This window comes from Musca autumnalis, unplaced genomic scaffold (assembly GCF_047663935.1).
Source record: "Musca autumnalis isolate F117 unplaced genomic scaffold, ASM4766393v1 scaffold_3, whole genome shotgun sequence".
Taxonomy (NCBI): domain Eukaryota; kingdom Metazoa; phylum Arthropoda; class Insecta; order Diptera; family Muscidae; genus Musca; species Musca autumnalis.
In genome coordinates, this window is record NW_027411866.1 from 109,568,583 (window position 1) to 109,584,357 (window position 15,775).

Here is a 15,775-nt window from a genome sequence, read left to right on the forward strand (position 1 = left end):
GACTTTGCCTGTGAGAATCGTATTTGTTTTCTACAAAAATACAACACCAGTACCATGTGGGGAATTTTGTCCTAATAATGAAAACGCGTTTCTAAGATCGATTCGATGAAAAAAGTTTCAGCACCGACCGCAATTACTAAAACCCATTTGATATTATTTCTACTTATAATTTTAAATTTGCTTTGTTTGAATAAATATTTGTAGAAAAAAATACAATTCTCACAGGCAAAGTCAACAAAAACAGCCTGTAACTTTCGCGAATTAGTTGCAAAAGACTCCATATTCTCTTGTCGGATAGGTTAAAAAATATAAACATAAAATTCACGAGTTTATAAAGAAAAGCCAAAAATTGCAATATTGTCAAAAAATCTTAATATGGTCCGAAATGGCGCGATTTTAGAACAAATTGGTCCAGAACGCTTTGATAATGATTTTAAATTAGATTACAAAAAAATAAAAATTTTAATGAAAAGCAAATATGTTGTTATCACAGATAAAATTAAAAAATGCATTACAGAACTTCAATGCATTTGGTGAGGAAACTTTTTTCGCGGTAGAGAAAAATTGACACCACATTTCATAATAGTTTTTCATGCTCTACACGGCTATGTGGTGGTATTTTTGATATTTGCAAAAAAGTGCAAAAAGTTATATCCCTACTATATACTCTACATGTCCACAAAATTATAATTTATAATTCCTCTCCTTTCGTCTGCTATAACGGTATTTGTAGACAAATATTGGTTGGTTCTATTCAGATGAACCGGAGTGTATGTAACTAAAATGCAAGATTCCAGGATATCTTAACTCGAATATTTCGAAAAAAAAACTAGAAATGGGCGGAAATTGCCCTGCCTACTTTGGTTACTTTCCGATGTAAACTTTAAAAACGCAGATACACGTGTCCCATATTTTTAGCTTTACTTTCATAATCTATTCAGTTTTTCCTATCATTAACTTTGTTCCTATCTTAACTCGAATATTTAGAAAAAAAAAACTAGAAATGGGCGGAAATTGCCCTGACTACTTAGGTTACTTTCGGATGTAAGCATTAAAAACGCCGATACACGTGTACCATATTTTTAGCTTTACTTTCATTATCTTTTCTGTTTTTGCTATCATTTTAAAAAAGTGAATTTTTTGCACAGTGTTTTGAATGTACTTAGCTTACTTACTACAATTCCTAGATGGAGTTCTGTCACACACTCCAAATTTCTTCAAAATCGGACAGATAAGGCATATATGTATATATGGGTGCCACAAGGCAGCCGCCGTTCAGGACGACCAAAAAATACCTGTAGAAGAAGTGTTTTGCTAATTGGACAATAAATGCTAACTGTATTTTGATTACAAAAATAAATGAACAGACGGACGTGCATAAATCGACTTAAAATGAGATCTCATGTATGTATACCCCCAAAGTATATCTCGTATTACATACAAATGCACAAAGATAACATACTCCTTACGACAGGGTATAAACAAAGCCACAACTTGGCGACGAAAGGAATACTTTTGTGGAACTCTGATACAACACACGCTAATGTATGGTTGCATGAAGCCTGGGCACTTGCACAATCAGACAAGGCAGAGCTTGGTATGTATAACAGAAAAATTAATCTTAAGATATAAGGGCGAAACTGTGTTGTCGTCGTTGAATGAACCACGAGCTGTATCGGCTTTACAACGACATTAGTCTCGATAAACGTATCAAGATACAAAGATTGCGTTGGCTAGGCCATGCCATGAGAATAGGCGATACTGAACCCACTAAGAAGGCGTATAAATACAGCCAATGTGGTTCAGGTTAAACGGGAAGGCCAAAAACAAGATATTCAAAATTGGGAAAGAAAAGTTACAAATAGAGTTCTGCTTATACGACAAATGTTCTATAGCGGGCCACCTTAGTAAGTAAGTAAGTGAGACACAAATGTAAGGAATCTTAAAATGTTATGGCGACCTTTCACACTTTAGTAAATGATAATCAGCCTCACAGGTAATTTATACCGCCGTGCCACTAGTTGGTCCTCAGGTTACAAAATAAAACCCTCACAGTTGTTGCAACAAGTGCATATTTGTGTAAGCCCAAATTGAACTGAATCGTGTTGGATATTGCGTGGAGCGGCAAACTTTGCAAATAAGCCAACTTTTTAAAAGCACAATTAAACCGAAAAAGTGCAAAAACAAAGTATGCACTCAAAGTTTATAATAATCGCCACCGTTGACGCAGTCGCAACCATTGTCGTAGTCATTGTCATGTGATGGGTTTTATGAGTTCCTTTTTTTTTTTGCTACACACCAATGCGCAAATTCAGTGTTAAGCTGAACAGTGTTTTCAAGGAATGTTAATGCAATGATTGTATGGACAATTCATAATTGCAGAGCTGCTCATTGAGAGTTTTTAGTATAGGCTACTATCGCGAGGAAACCCTCATCGAGCTTATGAATGGAATCTAAATATCCTTTTATAAAACTAATATCCATCTACCAAACCATTGATTTTTGATCCTCAACACCTTATGACATTTTCAGCAATGAATAAATTCGTAATATAAAACTTATCAATAAGTGGTTCTTAAACACTTTTCTGATTCGCCAATAAGAATCCCTGGGTCACATACAAGATGAGTTATATTTATTGTTGATAACTGAGCGACAAACTAAATTGAAAACTGAAAATTCCAAACAGACTAGAGAAGACTTCTCTCATATTATAGTTTTAGATTAATTTATGGTACTTGTAGACAAGTTTTACAAGACTCAAATACTCAGGATAAGTATATCAGGATAAGTATATATCGACCGTTTGTAGACAAAAGATCAAAACTTTTGAATAAAGTTTTGTTTTTCTTATTGCCAACACTGTTCATTTTGTCTATAAAGAATGGAATTTACCCACATTGCCGTCATTATCATCATGATTGTTATCATAATTAACATTGTTGTTGTTGTTGCTATTTTCATTTGTGGTTATACACATTCGCACTTGTTGTAGGTTGTTGAATTTGTCGCTTTGCGTGTCAAATGTTGTCATTTGCATAACAATGCTGGGGACCTTTTTCAATGTTGTTTCAAAGCCCAGTTTGTGGTTAACACTGGTACCCGCTGCTGGCTGCACTTGAGGCTGTGGTTGTTGTTGCTGTTTTGTTAGTAATGCCAACGATAACCTCGGTCATCTCAGTTTTTCACTGTCAATCCAATGCTCAATTTACACTGGCGTCCCACCCCATAGACTTAATTTGAAGGGCATACACAAACACTTTATAAAGCTGCCCCTGTAAACAATGTTCCATTGATGGCACTGTCTCTTAAGCTATTCCTTTTTTCTGTCTACAGCAACAATAATGTCTAATGAATAATTTATGTCCCTCCTCCCTGTTTACGGCATGAGTGCAGTTGCGTTACATTGCATTTGTCATAGTACCTGTTACATCGTGGCATCATCACATGAACTCTGTGTGAATTTTATAATTGTGTCATGGTATTTAGTCGGCATTTCGCAGCGGAGGGTATTTTAGCTTGTTTTTATTAAAAAGCACTTACACTGCAACATTTAATTTTAATTATGAAACAAATTATATTCGCAAATTGCAATCGCATTGTATTTAGTTTTGCGTTATACGTGGGTCACTAAAAAACCTTCTGGCCTAGGCAACACGCAGTGTCGGTATGCGTCATTTGACATTTTTTTTGAAAGTTTGACAGTTTTTAGCCTAGTCGTACTCAGGACAGTTTCACATACGACCTTGTGTTGACTTAAAAAAATCACTTTGCAAAAAAAAGGAATTTACTTGTGAACATTTTCGTCCGATAATTTTTCACAACTTTCGGCGGCAAGAGTGCATCGATCAAATTAAATCTTTTAATGTCGATAAAGGACCATCCTACTGCACTAAAAAAAATTGGTTTAATGAATACAATCGTCGCCGACACTCGCCAAAAAAACGAAGTTCGTGAGGATCGTCCAAAAACGGCATTTGTTCCAGAAAAAATGAAGTCGTGTGTGAACGGGTAATGCAAGAACGCAGATAGAGACATCATTGGACATTTATTCCACCAAGTAACATTTGATATTGAATGAACACTTGGCGTTTTTCTCGTTGGATTCCCTGTTGATCGGTGCATGAAATTTCAAAAAAATACGATCGCGGCGCTTCAAAAGGCGTTTATAAGATGAATTCAGGTGACGAATCATGGAACTATGCGTATGAACCCGAAAAATAGCAGCAATCGCCAGAAGATGCTATAAAAACGTACAAAATTAAGTTTGTAAACAACCCAACACATGGTCGTATGTCAAACTGTCCCGAGTACAATTAGGCTAAACACTGTCAAACTTTCCAAAAAAAAGTCAATTAACTCCTGGCGACATCAGGGCAGTAAATGCAGAAATCGGTCAGAAATACCAAAAACAACTGGCAAAAGTATATGTACCTGATTTTTGTGTCAACTAAACAATTGCAAAATTAATGAAGGTGTAATAGAATCGCATAAGTGCCCGCGAGGCGGTTAGAGATTGGATCGTGTGTTCACCCCTGGCACGCAATCTTCTGGACATAAACATTGGACAGCGATTCATCTTCACACAGCCTGCAATACATATAGTTAGTCAACTAAATTATTGCTAACGATGATTTTTTAACAATTTGGATTTTCAATTAAGAATTACAACAAGAAACTCTTTCCGTAAAGTTGGGATTTTTGTACATATGAGTTGATTTACCTGTTTATGACATCAAGGCAGTAAATGCAGAAATCGGTCCGAAATACCAAAAACAACTGGCAAAAGTATATGTACCTGATTTTTGTGTCAACAAAACAAGTGCAAAATTAATGAAGGTGTAATAGAATCGCATAAGTGCCCGCGATTTTTTGCAGTTAAGGATTTTTTTTAAATTTTACGGTACATGGAGATGTAATGTCTTGGCGAATCGTAAAATAGAAGGCGTAGACCTAATTCGATGAATTTTTGCACAAGTACTTATGAGGGTACAGGAATGAAAATATCAACTTTAGTCCATATCGGTTCAGATTTGGACATAGCCCCCATATATAACTTTCCCCGATTTTGCTATAACTCGGTCAATTTTAATCGGATAGTTTTCAAATATAATATGTGATATTTTCTTAGACCCCTGAGTAGTTTCACCGATTATTTTCACCAAGTTTGCTATAAATCGGCCAATTTTTGAAAATTAGCCTTCAAATTTAACATGGGTCTTTTCTTAGACCCTTTTTCAGTTTTTCTGATTTTGCAAAAAATTGATTTATATTTTGATATAGCTCTCATATATATTTTTGTCCGATTTTATGTATTCGATGCACTAAACACGCAATGTATGTGAGATATTGATTAAATTAGGAAAATGTGACGTAATTATTCGTAATTGAGTGGCATCGGACGAAATTATATATGGAAGTCATATTCAAACCTGAAGCGAACTGGACCAAAGTTGATATTTTTCATTCCTGTGCCCTCATAAGTACATTCCTCAACCTAGGTCAACGGAAAAACTGAACAGGGGCCTGAAGAAACACTCCATGTTAAATTTAAAGGCTATTCATCAAAAATTGAGCCAATTATAGCAAAATCGGGGGAAGATATATATGGGGGCTATATCCAAATCTGAACCGATTTTTGCGTAAATCGGTGGAACTACTCAGGGGCATAAGAACATACATATTAAATTTGAAGGCTATTCGAATATAATTAACCGAGTTATTGCAAAATCGTGGAAAGAAAGTTACAGGGATGGGAGAAAGTTTTTACACATTTCGCTTCGAAGAGATGTAAAATTAACGGAAATCAAGAGCCAAGGTGACAATAGGTGGCACTCAAAAGATATACTCTACGAAATATTAAGAATTTATATTTTTTAACATATTATATTGAATATGAGAGAAGTCTCCCCTGTCCCGCCTGGGATGTTTGTGGAACAATTATTATTATTATATATGAATATTTTTGAACAAATAATTGCAGAACTACATGAATATCTCTTTTTTTGTAATTTTGTACGTGCGAGTGCGTGTACATGCTTTCTTAAAAAACGCCGTGTTTGTGCGTGAATGTGCATAAAAAATTTGTTCCGTGTTCGTGCATGTTCGTGCCTAATTTTTTTGGCACACGCCCATCTCTAGTTGGAAACAGTAAAATAAATAAATTCAAAATGATTCGTTACATGGGAACCCCACGAAAACTTGAACGTAGGACTGCTATATTTTTGTTAGAGTGTTTTTAGGCCACTAGGTACCATTGATAACAATTTCAGTTCGATATACTATTATCTAGAAGTATTTTTGTCACACCTTCCTATGTAATTGCCACCACTGTGCACTGTAAGCAGATAGTATATAATTGAAAATAAACTTTAGAGCCACATGAGATTACCAAACTGACATAACTTTGGTTTCTCACTAATTTTCTTTAATTCTGATAATCATAGAAATGCCGAAAAGTTTTTTCAAAGATATAACTAAAAAAAAAAATTCAAAGTGGTTTGTGCATGACCTTTTTCAATATTTGAATGAAATAAACGTTATTTTAGTTATTAGCAGCAATTGTTGAGCAATTTTTTTCATTTCAAACATTTTTCAAAAAAATATTTTTTAAATCGATTTGTGCGAGAACTTTTTTTATATTTCAGTGGAATAAACGTAATTTTTGTGATTAATAGGCAAAAGTTCATTCATACGTGCTACAGGAAATAATTCTTGAGAACAAATGTCGAAAAGTCATAACCCTTATGTATACACTGGCTGTATGCAGTGACATCGAGAGTGCTTTCAATAACGTCAGCACCGAATACCTTGTTGAATCCTTTGATAATTTTCAGATGGACTGGACCCTAGGGACAAGATGTTAAGCATAGGTGAATTAGCAGCGGTATATACGATGTAACAATAAGGGTTTACGTTGGTAAGTGAACACGGAAGGGGGGGGATCTTATCACCTCTCCTATGGGCTACTACCATAAATACCCTATTAAAGACTTTAACCGATGGGGAATTTGAACCAGTCTGCTATGCAAACGAGCCGAGTCGGCATTAAAACTTGCGATTAACTGGGCTAAACCAAGAGGTATTAACGTAAACCCGGAAAATTGGAAATACATATGTTTCTTAACTAGTAAAACAAAACTGAGACACCTGAACCAACCAGTTTCCCTGAACAAGACGTATGTAAGTACGTCCAATAAGGTTAAGTATCTTGTAGTAACCCTATCATGGATAGGAACTTAAATGGAAAGATCCTATCCAAGAAAGAGCTAACAAAACATATAGATGTTGATCAACCTGTACAAAGGCTATAGGCTCCAAATGGCTTCTCAATCCATAGATGACACACTGACTATTCAGAAACGTAGTTTATGATGGTCAGCTATGGATACAATGTGCAATATTAAAATATTACAGAAAGTCCAATGTATGTGCTGCTTAAGCGTATGAGGTGCAATAAGGACAACTTCATCGGGGCAATAAAAACTATTCCAGGGCGACAAAAAAAGTCATTAAACTCGTGAAATGGAATAAGCAGTTTTCTTGCCTGTCCACAATTTTAGGTGCAAAAATTGTTTGACCCTCAATAATCCAAAAGCCTAAATTATGTAATCTAATTTAAAAAATGTGTTCAATCAAATGGATGTTTTATATGTTTTTGGTTGCGAAGTTTCGTGACTGCAGTGACCTTCATATGTCAATTTTTAGGTAGCTCCATCAAAAAATATTGCCAAAACCCTGAAAATACCAAAAATCGGGAGTTACCGTTATATGGGGCCGATACCAAAACATGAATCTATATTGACAACTTTTGTTGGAGAAGTGTTGTGCGCAATAGATCCTTCAAATGCCAAATTACAGCAAATTCGGCCATGGAAAAAAGCTGAAATTCTCAAAATGCCGAATATCGAGAGGTATGTTAAATGGGACCTAAACCAAAACGTGGAACTATATTGAATTTCAAATGTCAAATTACGGGTAGTTCCGTCAAACATTGTAGATAATTAATTGGATTAATCGATCTAACATGGCCTAAGGAGTTTTGTATTGAAAAATGAATTCTAGCGAAATACCACACACTCAACCATTACGCTACGATCGTTTCGCCTGGTGGTTTAAGCCAGGCTCATCAGGCGTATTTGAATGCTAATGGCTAGAAGACAAAGGCTGATTTTGATAACTTCTATTTATACAAACATTTGTACAAATTTGTAATTATGAAGTATTTATTGAAGTCTTTTTCTTTATTAAGTCACCCTAATGTCTTGTCTAGGAATCATTTTCTCAATACATACACATATACAATCGAAGGGGGGTTTCCTTCATGAATTGTAATGCCTTCATTGTAGATAAAATCCTCAAAATATCGAAAATCGGGAGGTACCGTTTTATGGGGGCTATAGCAGAACATGAAGCTATGTTGACGATTTTTGGTTGAAAAGTTTTGTGACTACTATGAGGACGATTTTTTAGTAGAGAAGTTTCGTAACTACTGTGAATCTCAAATGTCAAATTGCACCTTGTTTGGTTAAAAATTGTAACTAAAATCCTCAAAATATCGATAATCGGGACTTAGCTTTATATGGGGGCTATACCAAAACATGGTCCTACGATGCTGATTTTCCATGGAGAACTTTCGTGACCATTAAGAGCCTTAAATGTACAACTACAGCTCGTTCGGATAATAATTGCATCTAAGATCCTTAAAATACCGAAAATCGGGAGGTACCGTTATATGGGGGCTATACCTAAATATGGTCCTATGTTGAAATTTGTTGGTGGAAAGAACATTGAATGTTAAATTACAGCTAGTTCGGTTAAAATTCTGGCTAAATCCCTCAAAATACTGACAATTGAGAGGTACCGTTATATGGGGGCTATACCTAAATATGGACATATGTTAACAGCTTTTGGTGGAGTAGTGCTGTGACCCCTAAGAACCTGAAATGCCAAATTACCGCTAGTTCGGTTAAAAATTGTAGCTAGTCGACTCAGAATTTTATCCTGATCAGGAATATATACATTTTATATGGTCGCAAATGGTTATTTCAATGCGTTACAAGCGGAAAAACAAACTTAATTTACATTCCATACTATGGTAGAGTGTATAAATGCGAATCCTACAAATATTTGTGAAAATAGGATTGAATTTTGATATAGCTCCAATATGCATATTTGGCCTATTTTGATTATTTTGAGCCCTATATAGCTATATCAAAATCGGTGGGAAAACGGTCCGACTACAAAGTGTTTGAACTGGCTTAATGCTAACACGAAACCACAAACTGTCAACGTCCTTGCGGGTAGTAAAGTATTTTTTTATTTTTTATCACTTTTTGACATGAAACTTAATTAAAGAGAATAGATTTTCAAAACTTTTTTTCGTCGATTGATACATAATTGCGGCCTTTAGAGAATTTTTTTTGAAAATGCATCTTTGACCCCATACTATTTACTATGAAAACAAAGATCGCTTGGTTGGCACGGGTTAACGTTAACCGATCACCGTAAAATTTCATATATAAGGTTTTTGAATCAAATTTAAACAAATTTAGGGGTTAGGAGATCCAAAATAAATAAGAAATTGTTTTTTGGGTCGCCCAAATATACATACTTTAATAACACATTCTTCAAATATGCTCTGTGTACGAATTAATAGTGGTTAAGGCTACTATAATACTAAACATGGACCTATATTGACGATTTTTGGCGATGAATGTCAACATTACAGATAGTTTGGTTAAAAATTTTAGTAAAAATCCTCAAAATACCGACAATCGTGAGGTACCGTTATATGGGGGCTATACCAAAACCTAGACCTATGTTGACGATTTGTGTGAACACTGAGAACCTCAAATGTTTAATTACAGCCAGTTCGGTTAAACATTTTAGCTAAAATCCTCAATATACCGAAAATCGGGAGGTACCGTTATATGGGGACTATACCAAAACATGAATCTATACCCACCATTTTTATACCCTCCACCATACATAGTATGGCGGGTATAAATAAATTTGTCATTCCGTTTGTAACACATCGAAATATTCATCGGAGACACTATAAAGTGTGTATATTCTTAATCAGGGTAAAATTCTAAGTCGATATAACAATATCCATCTGTCCGTCCGTCTGTTGACATCAAGATACAGCTCGCAACTTTTAAGATAAAGCTTTGTAATTTGGTATAGAAGTTTCTATTACTTCTAGGATGTTTGAAGGTTTTAGCTTCATTATCACACCGAAATGGCTGAAATTTGGTAATTAGTCTTCGATGGGGGTATGAAACTTTGCACCTGAATTTTGTCAATATAGCCCCCAACTTTCTCCCAGAATTTTGTCGGTATAGGTCCACGCTTTCATATAGCCCCCATAGAACAATGCCTCCCGATTTTCGGTATTTTGAAGTTTATGGCATCAATATTCCACCGAAATTGTTGAAATTTGGTATTTAGTCTTCGTTGGGGGTATTAAACTTTGCACCTGAAATTTGTCAGTATAGGTCCACGCTTTCATATAGCCCCCATAGAATGGTACCACCCGATTTTCGGTATTTTGAAGGATTCAGCTTCCTTATCACACAGAAATGGCTGAAATTAGGTACTTGGTCTTCGTTGGGAGTATAAAACTTTCCCCCACATTTTTTCGGTATAGGTCCACGAATTAGTATAGCCCCAATAGAACGGTATCTCCGGATTTCCGATATTTTGAAGTTTGTGGCATCAATATTCCATCGAAATAGTTGAAATTTGGTATTTAGTCTTCATTTGGAGTACAACTTTCATAAAGCCCCATAGAAGTACATCCCAATTTTCGATATTTTGGAGTTTGTGGCCTCAATATTCCAACGAAATGACTGAATTTTGGTATTAAGTTTTCGTTGGGGGTACAAAACTTTCCACCTGAAATTTTTAGGTAGAGGTCCAAGCGTTCATATTGGCCTGAAATAACGGTACATCATGATTTTCGGTATTTTGAAGGTTGTGGCCACAACCATTTCGGTGGCTGATTTTCGGTATTTTGAAGGATTGTGGCCACAACCGAAAATCAGCCACCGAAATGGCTGAAATTAGGTATTTAGTCTACCATAGTGGTAAAAACCCTTCCGACTGAAATTCGTCGGTATAGGTCCATAGAACGGTACCTTCCGATTTTCGTATTTCTGAGGGTTGTGACGTCAATATCCCACCGAAATGACTGAAATTTCTTATTTAGTCATCCATTGGGTTATAAAATCTTCCAGAAGAGAATTATCAGTACATGTCCACGTCTTTCTATATCCCCACCGAAGCGTATCTCTTGATTTTAGATATTTTGAAGGTTTTACCCACATTATCTTACGAAATATCGGAAGTTTGGTATTTAGTCTTCTCTGAGTCTAACAACTTTCCCCCACAAAAATTGTCGGTATAGATCGAAGTTTTGATATAGCCCCCATAGAACAGTACCTCCCGAAGTTCGGTATTTTGAAATTGCTGAAATTTGGTATTTAGTCTTCTTCATAGACTAATTGTTCCATTTTACTGCAATACAACTCATGGTGGAGGGTGTAACAAGTTCGGCCCGGCCGAACTTACGGCGATTTTACTTGTTGGAATATAAGTTTGATGATCACTAGGAACCCTTAAATTTTAAATTATAGCTAAATCGGTTTGAAAATGTGACCAAAACGTCAAAATACCTGAAATAGGGCCAAATTATTATATATTGATATGAGAGAAGTCTTTCCTGGTCCCTTCAGGGATTGAAGGTTCGTGAAAATTAATTTAGTTGTCTATCCTAGATCAAAGTAAATGTATTTATGGTGTAATAATAGTTGACCTTTGGACTTATATTTCTTGGAGTTTTTTGTTTGGCTTTCAGGTCAGAAATTAAAAAACAGTAGATTTTTGTTTTTTATTTTATTTATTTTCCAATATTTCGATCATCGTCGATGATCATCATCAGGGATTTTCTTTAAATTTTAAAAGAAAAACAAATAACATTTTGTTATATAAAAGTATAAACAAAAACATGTTTTTAATAATTACATTTTATATTTTTCTTTTTGCAACTTGCCACTACACGTTCTCACTAGATCGCAACAGATTTCCAACTAACGAAAGTTTTTGTGTTTTTCAATAATGTTCCTGTATATCTGGGCACAGTGTTCTGTGTCCATTTTGTAGTTCATTCGGTTTTCCACTGGTACATTTATTATGTGGAGCATTTCGAGCATGTATCTCCGCTTGCCATTCGTTTCTTGGGTTAATACCTCGACATCCTTGAAATTCGGTGTATGTCCAGTTTCTGCACAATGTACTGTTTTTTAATTTCTGACCTGAAAGCCAAACAAAAAACTCCAAGTAAATGTATTTATTTAAATGTTTGAACTTAATGATTTACAAATATTTTGCTTTACACATTTGCGTATATTTCAAAAATTTCATTACAATTTACTATTGTGATTGTTTCAGACTTTTTTTCTTCTTTTTATTTCATTTATTGTGGCGACAGTGTGACCAAAAGACTGTCTGACAAACAATGGTTGGGGTGAAAACCGCTGTGAATATGTTATCATTTAATTTCCTGTTGGTAGTGTTATTTAACATGCGTTACAAATCAATCACATTGCAGACGCTGCAATAGAAAATAATGGCAAAGCTTACAAACAATATCACTCATTATTTCAAATTACTTCATTTGCTGTTGTTATTGTTGTGTTGCTATACAATATCTATATATGTTGCCGTTGACCGTACAGTCAAAGTTTCCATCCGCAGCTAGCAGTCATTTTCTTAGGATTCATTTTGTAAATCAAATAAAATTTTCTTCAATTCAATCACTATGCGTGCAAATGTCCAAGTCTCATAGAAACAGCGTTCATCCCAAAACATCGATGGAATCAATAGACACACATAGATGGATGGCCTGCGTCTTCATTAATCCGCCAAAGCTGTTGTTGTTGTTGGTGAGGGGCTGTAACATTTTTTACGCACTTTTAAGAGTTTGTTGTACATCTGGTATGACTTCACAGCAATACAAAAACACATGTATCACACGGTGAGCTTTATACAAATACGTGTGTGTGTATATGAATATATCATGGCCTAGCCATGATGCTGCCAGCGGTGAATGTGACTTCTTCCTCTGAGACGTGAAATATTTTCCCTCTATTTCGCAGCTCAGATTATTGTTGTTGCTGCTTCACGTTCGAATCATGCACTGATCATCATCATCGACGGCAGCGGCACTAGCAATAGGTCGCATTTATGTAGCGTGTGGAAATCAATTAAATCTAATTCTCACGACCACAAGTGACACGCCACATAGTCCAGAAATCGATCGTTATACTATGGCTTCACTTTTAGCGTTTTGTTATTTTTGTATTTTTTTCTACTTTTGCACCTCATTGATTGTCTAGTTATATTCACTTATTTTAGCATCATCTCTGTCTGTGTTCACAGTCTTCTGTCGTGGCAATTGCCAAAGCCAGAGCTTTTTTATTTATATCCGTTGGCTGACTTCTTTGATATTTTTTGCGATATATTTTTATTTTGTTGTTTTCTAACAAATCTACTTTTGTTTAACGCTTTCGTTATAAGCTCAGACAAGCTATCATAAATGTTATTGGCAGGCAGGCGAGCAGCCAAGACCCATATTGTGTGTGCATTGCATTGTTAGAGTTCATAATTTTCCTTGATAAAAAACGTATTTCTGCGAATGCATAAACTCAACCCCTTCGACTTGAGAACAAGTGTTACACCGCGTTCATAAGCATTATCATCAGCATCTGATAATGTGTAACATTTGTAAGAAAAACAAATATTAAATTAACAGTGTTGCAGACAATTGTCTACTTCCTTGAGTGCACAGACATAGAATTAAGCTAAGCTTAATCCGTGAAACAAATTGGAATAGTAGAATATGCCATAAGAGTAATCAAACGACGTGGTTCTCTGAAACAACAACATCAGTGGATCATGAGAAAATTTGTAAAATGTAGAAATTATTTTAATGCAAAAGAATGTAGAGTATATTAAATTTTAACAATGATCCCGACTTGACTTAACAAAGCAATGTTTAGGACTTCTTCTTCTCATTTCATCAAAATACTGCACTGCACTCAGTATCATAGGATATTTTAAGGCAAAATCGAGAAAAATCAATAAGATCAGCCGGACCTTACTTTCAACAAACCACCCCATGATAAAAAGTTTAAAATTTAAAACATTCCAAATAAATGTGTGAGGGGCAAAATGTTGAGGTTTCAAAATCAAAAGTGCCAAATTAAAACAAATTTAATTGAATTAATTGAGTTATCATGACCTAAGGAGTTTGTAATGAAAAAGTGATATCTAGGAAGTCCACACCTGGGTTTCGGAGTCGGAGTCGAGCAATTTTGCTGGAGTCGGAGTCTGAGTCGAAAAAATAACTCGACTCCGAGCAAAATTTTTTACACGTTATAGAAATATAACATTAAATTTGGAACAAGATTTTTTTAAACATTATTTATTTTAACATATATGCAAACGGTATATTATACTAAGTTAAAGGACAGTAAAATGTACAGGAAGTGTAGTCTACTCATCCCGAATTAAGATTGGACCTTTAACCTCATTCGTCAGAAGTCTTACTGGTTGTGAAATAAACAAGTAGAAAAGTATCAGTCGGCTTTGCCGACAGTGTGAATTGAAACACTTTTTTCCAAAAAACTTATGTATTTAGGAGGTTTGCAAAATTTTGGGCGTATGAATCGACCAAAATATGAATGGTCTATAGTCCATTTTGGAAGTGGGTCTTATTTTGAGAATCATTCCTCTGGACAAATTTCGCGCAAGCCTGTCATTTCAGTTGTTTACCCTATAATTTAGAGATGTTGGGCCACATGTACTTGCCTTCGAAAAATATAATATGGTTGTTAACAGGGTCACTAGGAGTACCTTCGGTAAAAATTTCCAAAAAAATACTCGAACAAACTCTTATCTGCACAAAAATGTTGAACTTTTCTGTGGTACCCCAAGTAGTGAACAGATAGGGCCCACTTTTGAACATAAAATAATTTTGGACAAAATATTTCAATATCCTAAAGTTGAGATATCGTGCATACCATTTTAGCGAATATTTCCGAAATTTTGCGGGGGAGGTATCTGAAGGAGTGGAACTATAAACACCACCTTGGAATTTTATTTAATATTCGAAGAAATATTACGATATACAAAGTGTGGAGCAACACAGTTTTTGTTTTGAGATTTGTCGTGCGCACCAGACACACACATGCTGGCCGTAGGGTTTTTACAGCTTTCGATTATTTTTCTCCAGAAGTATGGACTTGCCACAAAAAAGTGTACCATCGTAATCGGGGCTTTGAGCGCAACCTGTTGCAAGAAAAATTAAAACGATTCGAGAAGAGCACCTTTTCGGTGTATGTCAATTTGCTCACTCACACAATTAACCAAGTAAGAACGTATCAGTCAGCTGAGCCGACAGAGATATACCCTCAGCCTGTGCAAATTGAAACACTTTTTTCACAAAAAACTTATGTATTTAGGGGGTTTCAAAATTTTGGTCGTATGAACCGACAAAAATGTTGATTAGGATTAAAGTTCAAAAAATTTGCGGAAAAGGTACTTAAAGGAATGGACCGACATAGACCATGGGGGGTGCCATAGGGAGTTTTTACAACCTACGGGCTGTTTCTAACAAATCTACTTTTGTTTAACGCTTTCGTTATAAGCTCAGACAAGCTATCATAAATGTTATTGGCAGGCAGGCAGGCGAGCAGCCAAGACCCATATT

At 35.4% G+C, this 15,775-nt stretch overlaps 1 long non-coding RNA gene across 1 annotated transcript; it reads right to left on the reverse strand.

Moving 5' to 3' along the window:
* Positions 1 to 12,337: 12,337 nt before the first annotated feature.
* On the reverse strand, positions 12,338 to 13,203 carry LOC141399878 (uncharacterized). Its single transcript, XR_012412014.1, has 2 exons — positions 12,675 to 13,203; positions 12,338 to 12,616 (listed from the first exon to the last, which is right to left on the reverse strand). It is a non-coding gene; the product is annotated as an uncharacterized lncRNA (long non-coding RNA).
* Positions 13,204 to 15,775: the final 2,572 nt, after the last annotated feature.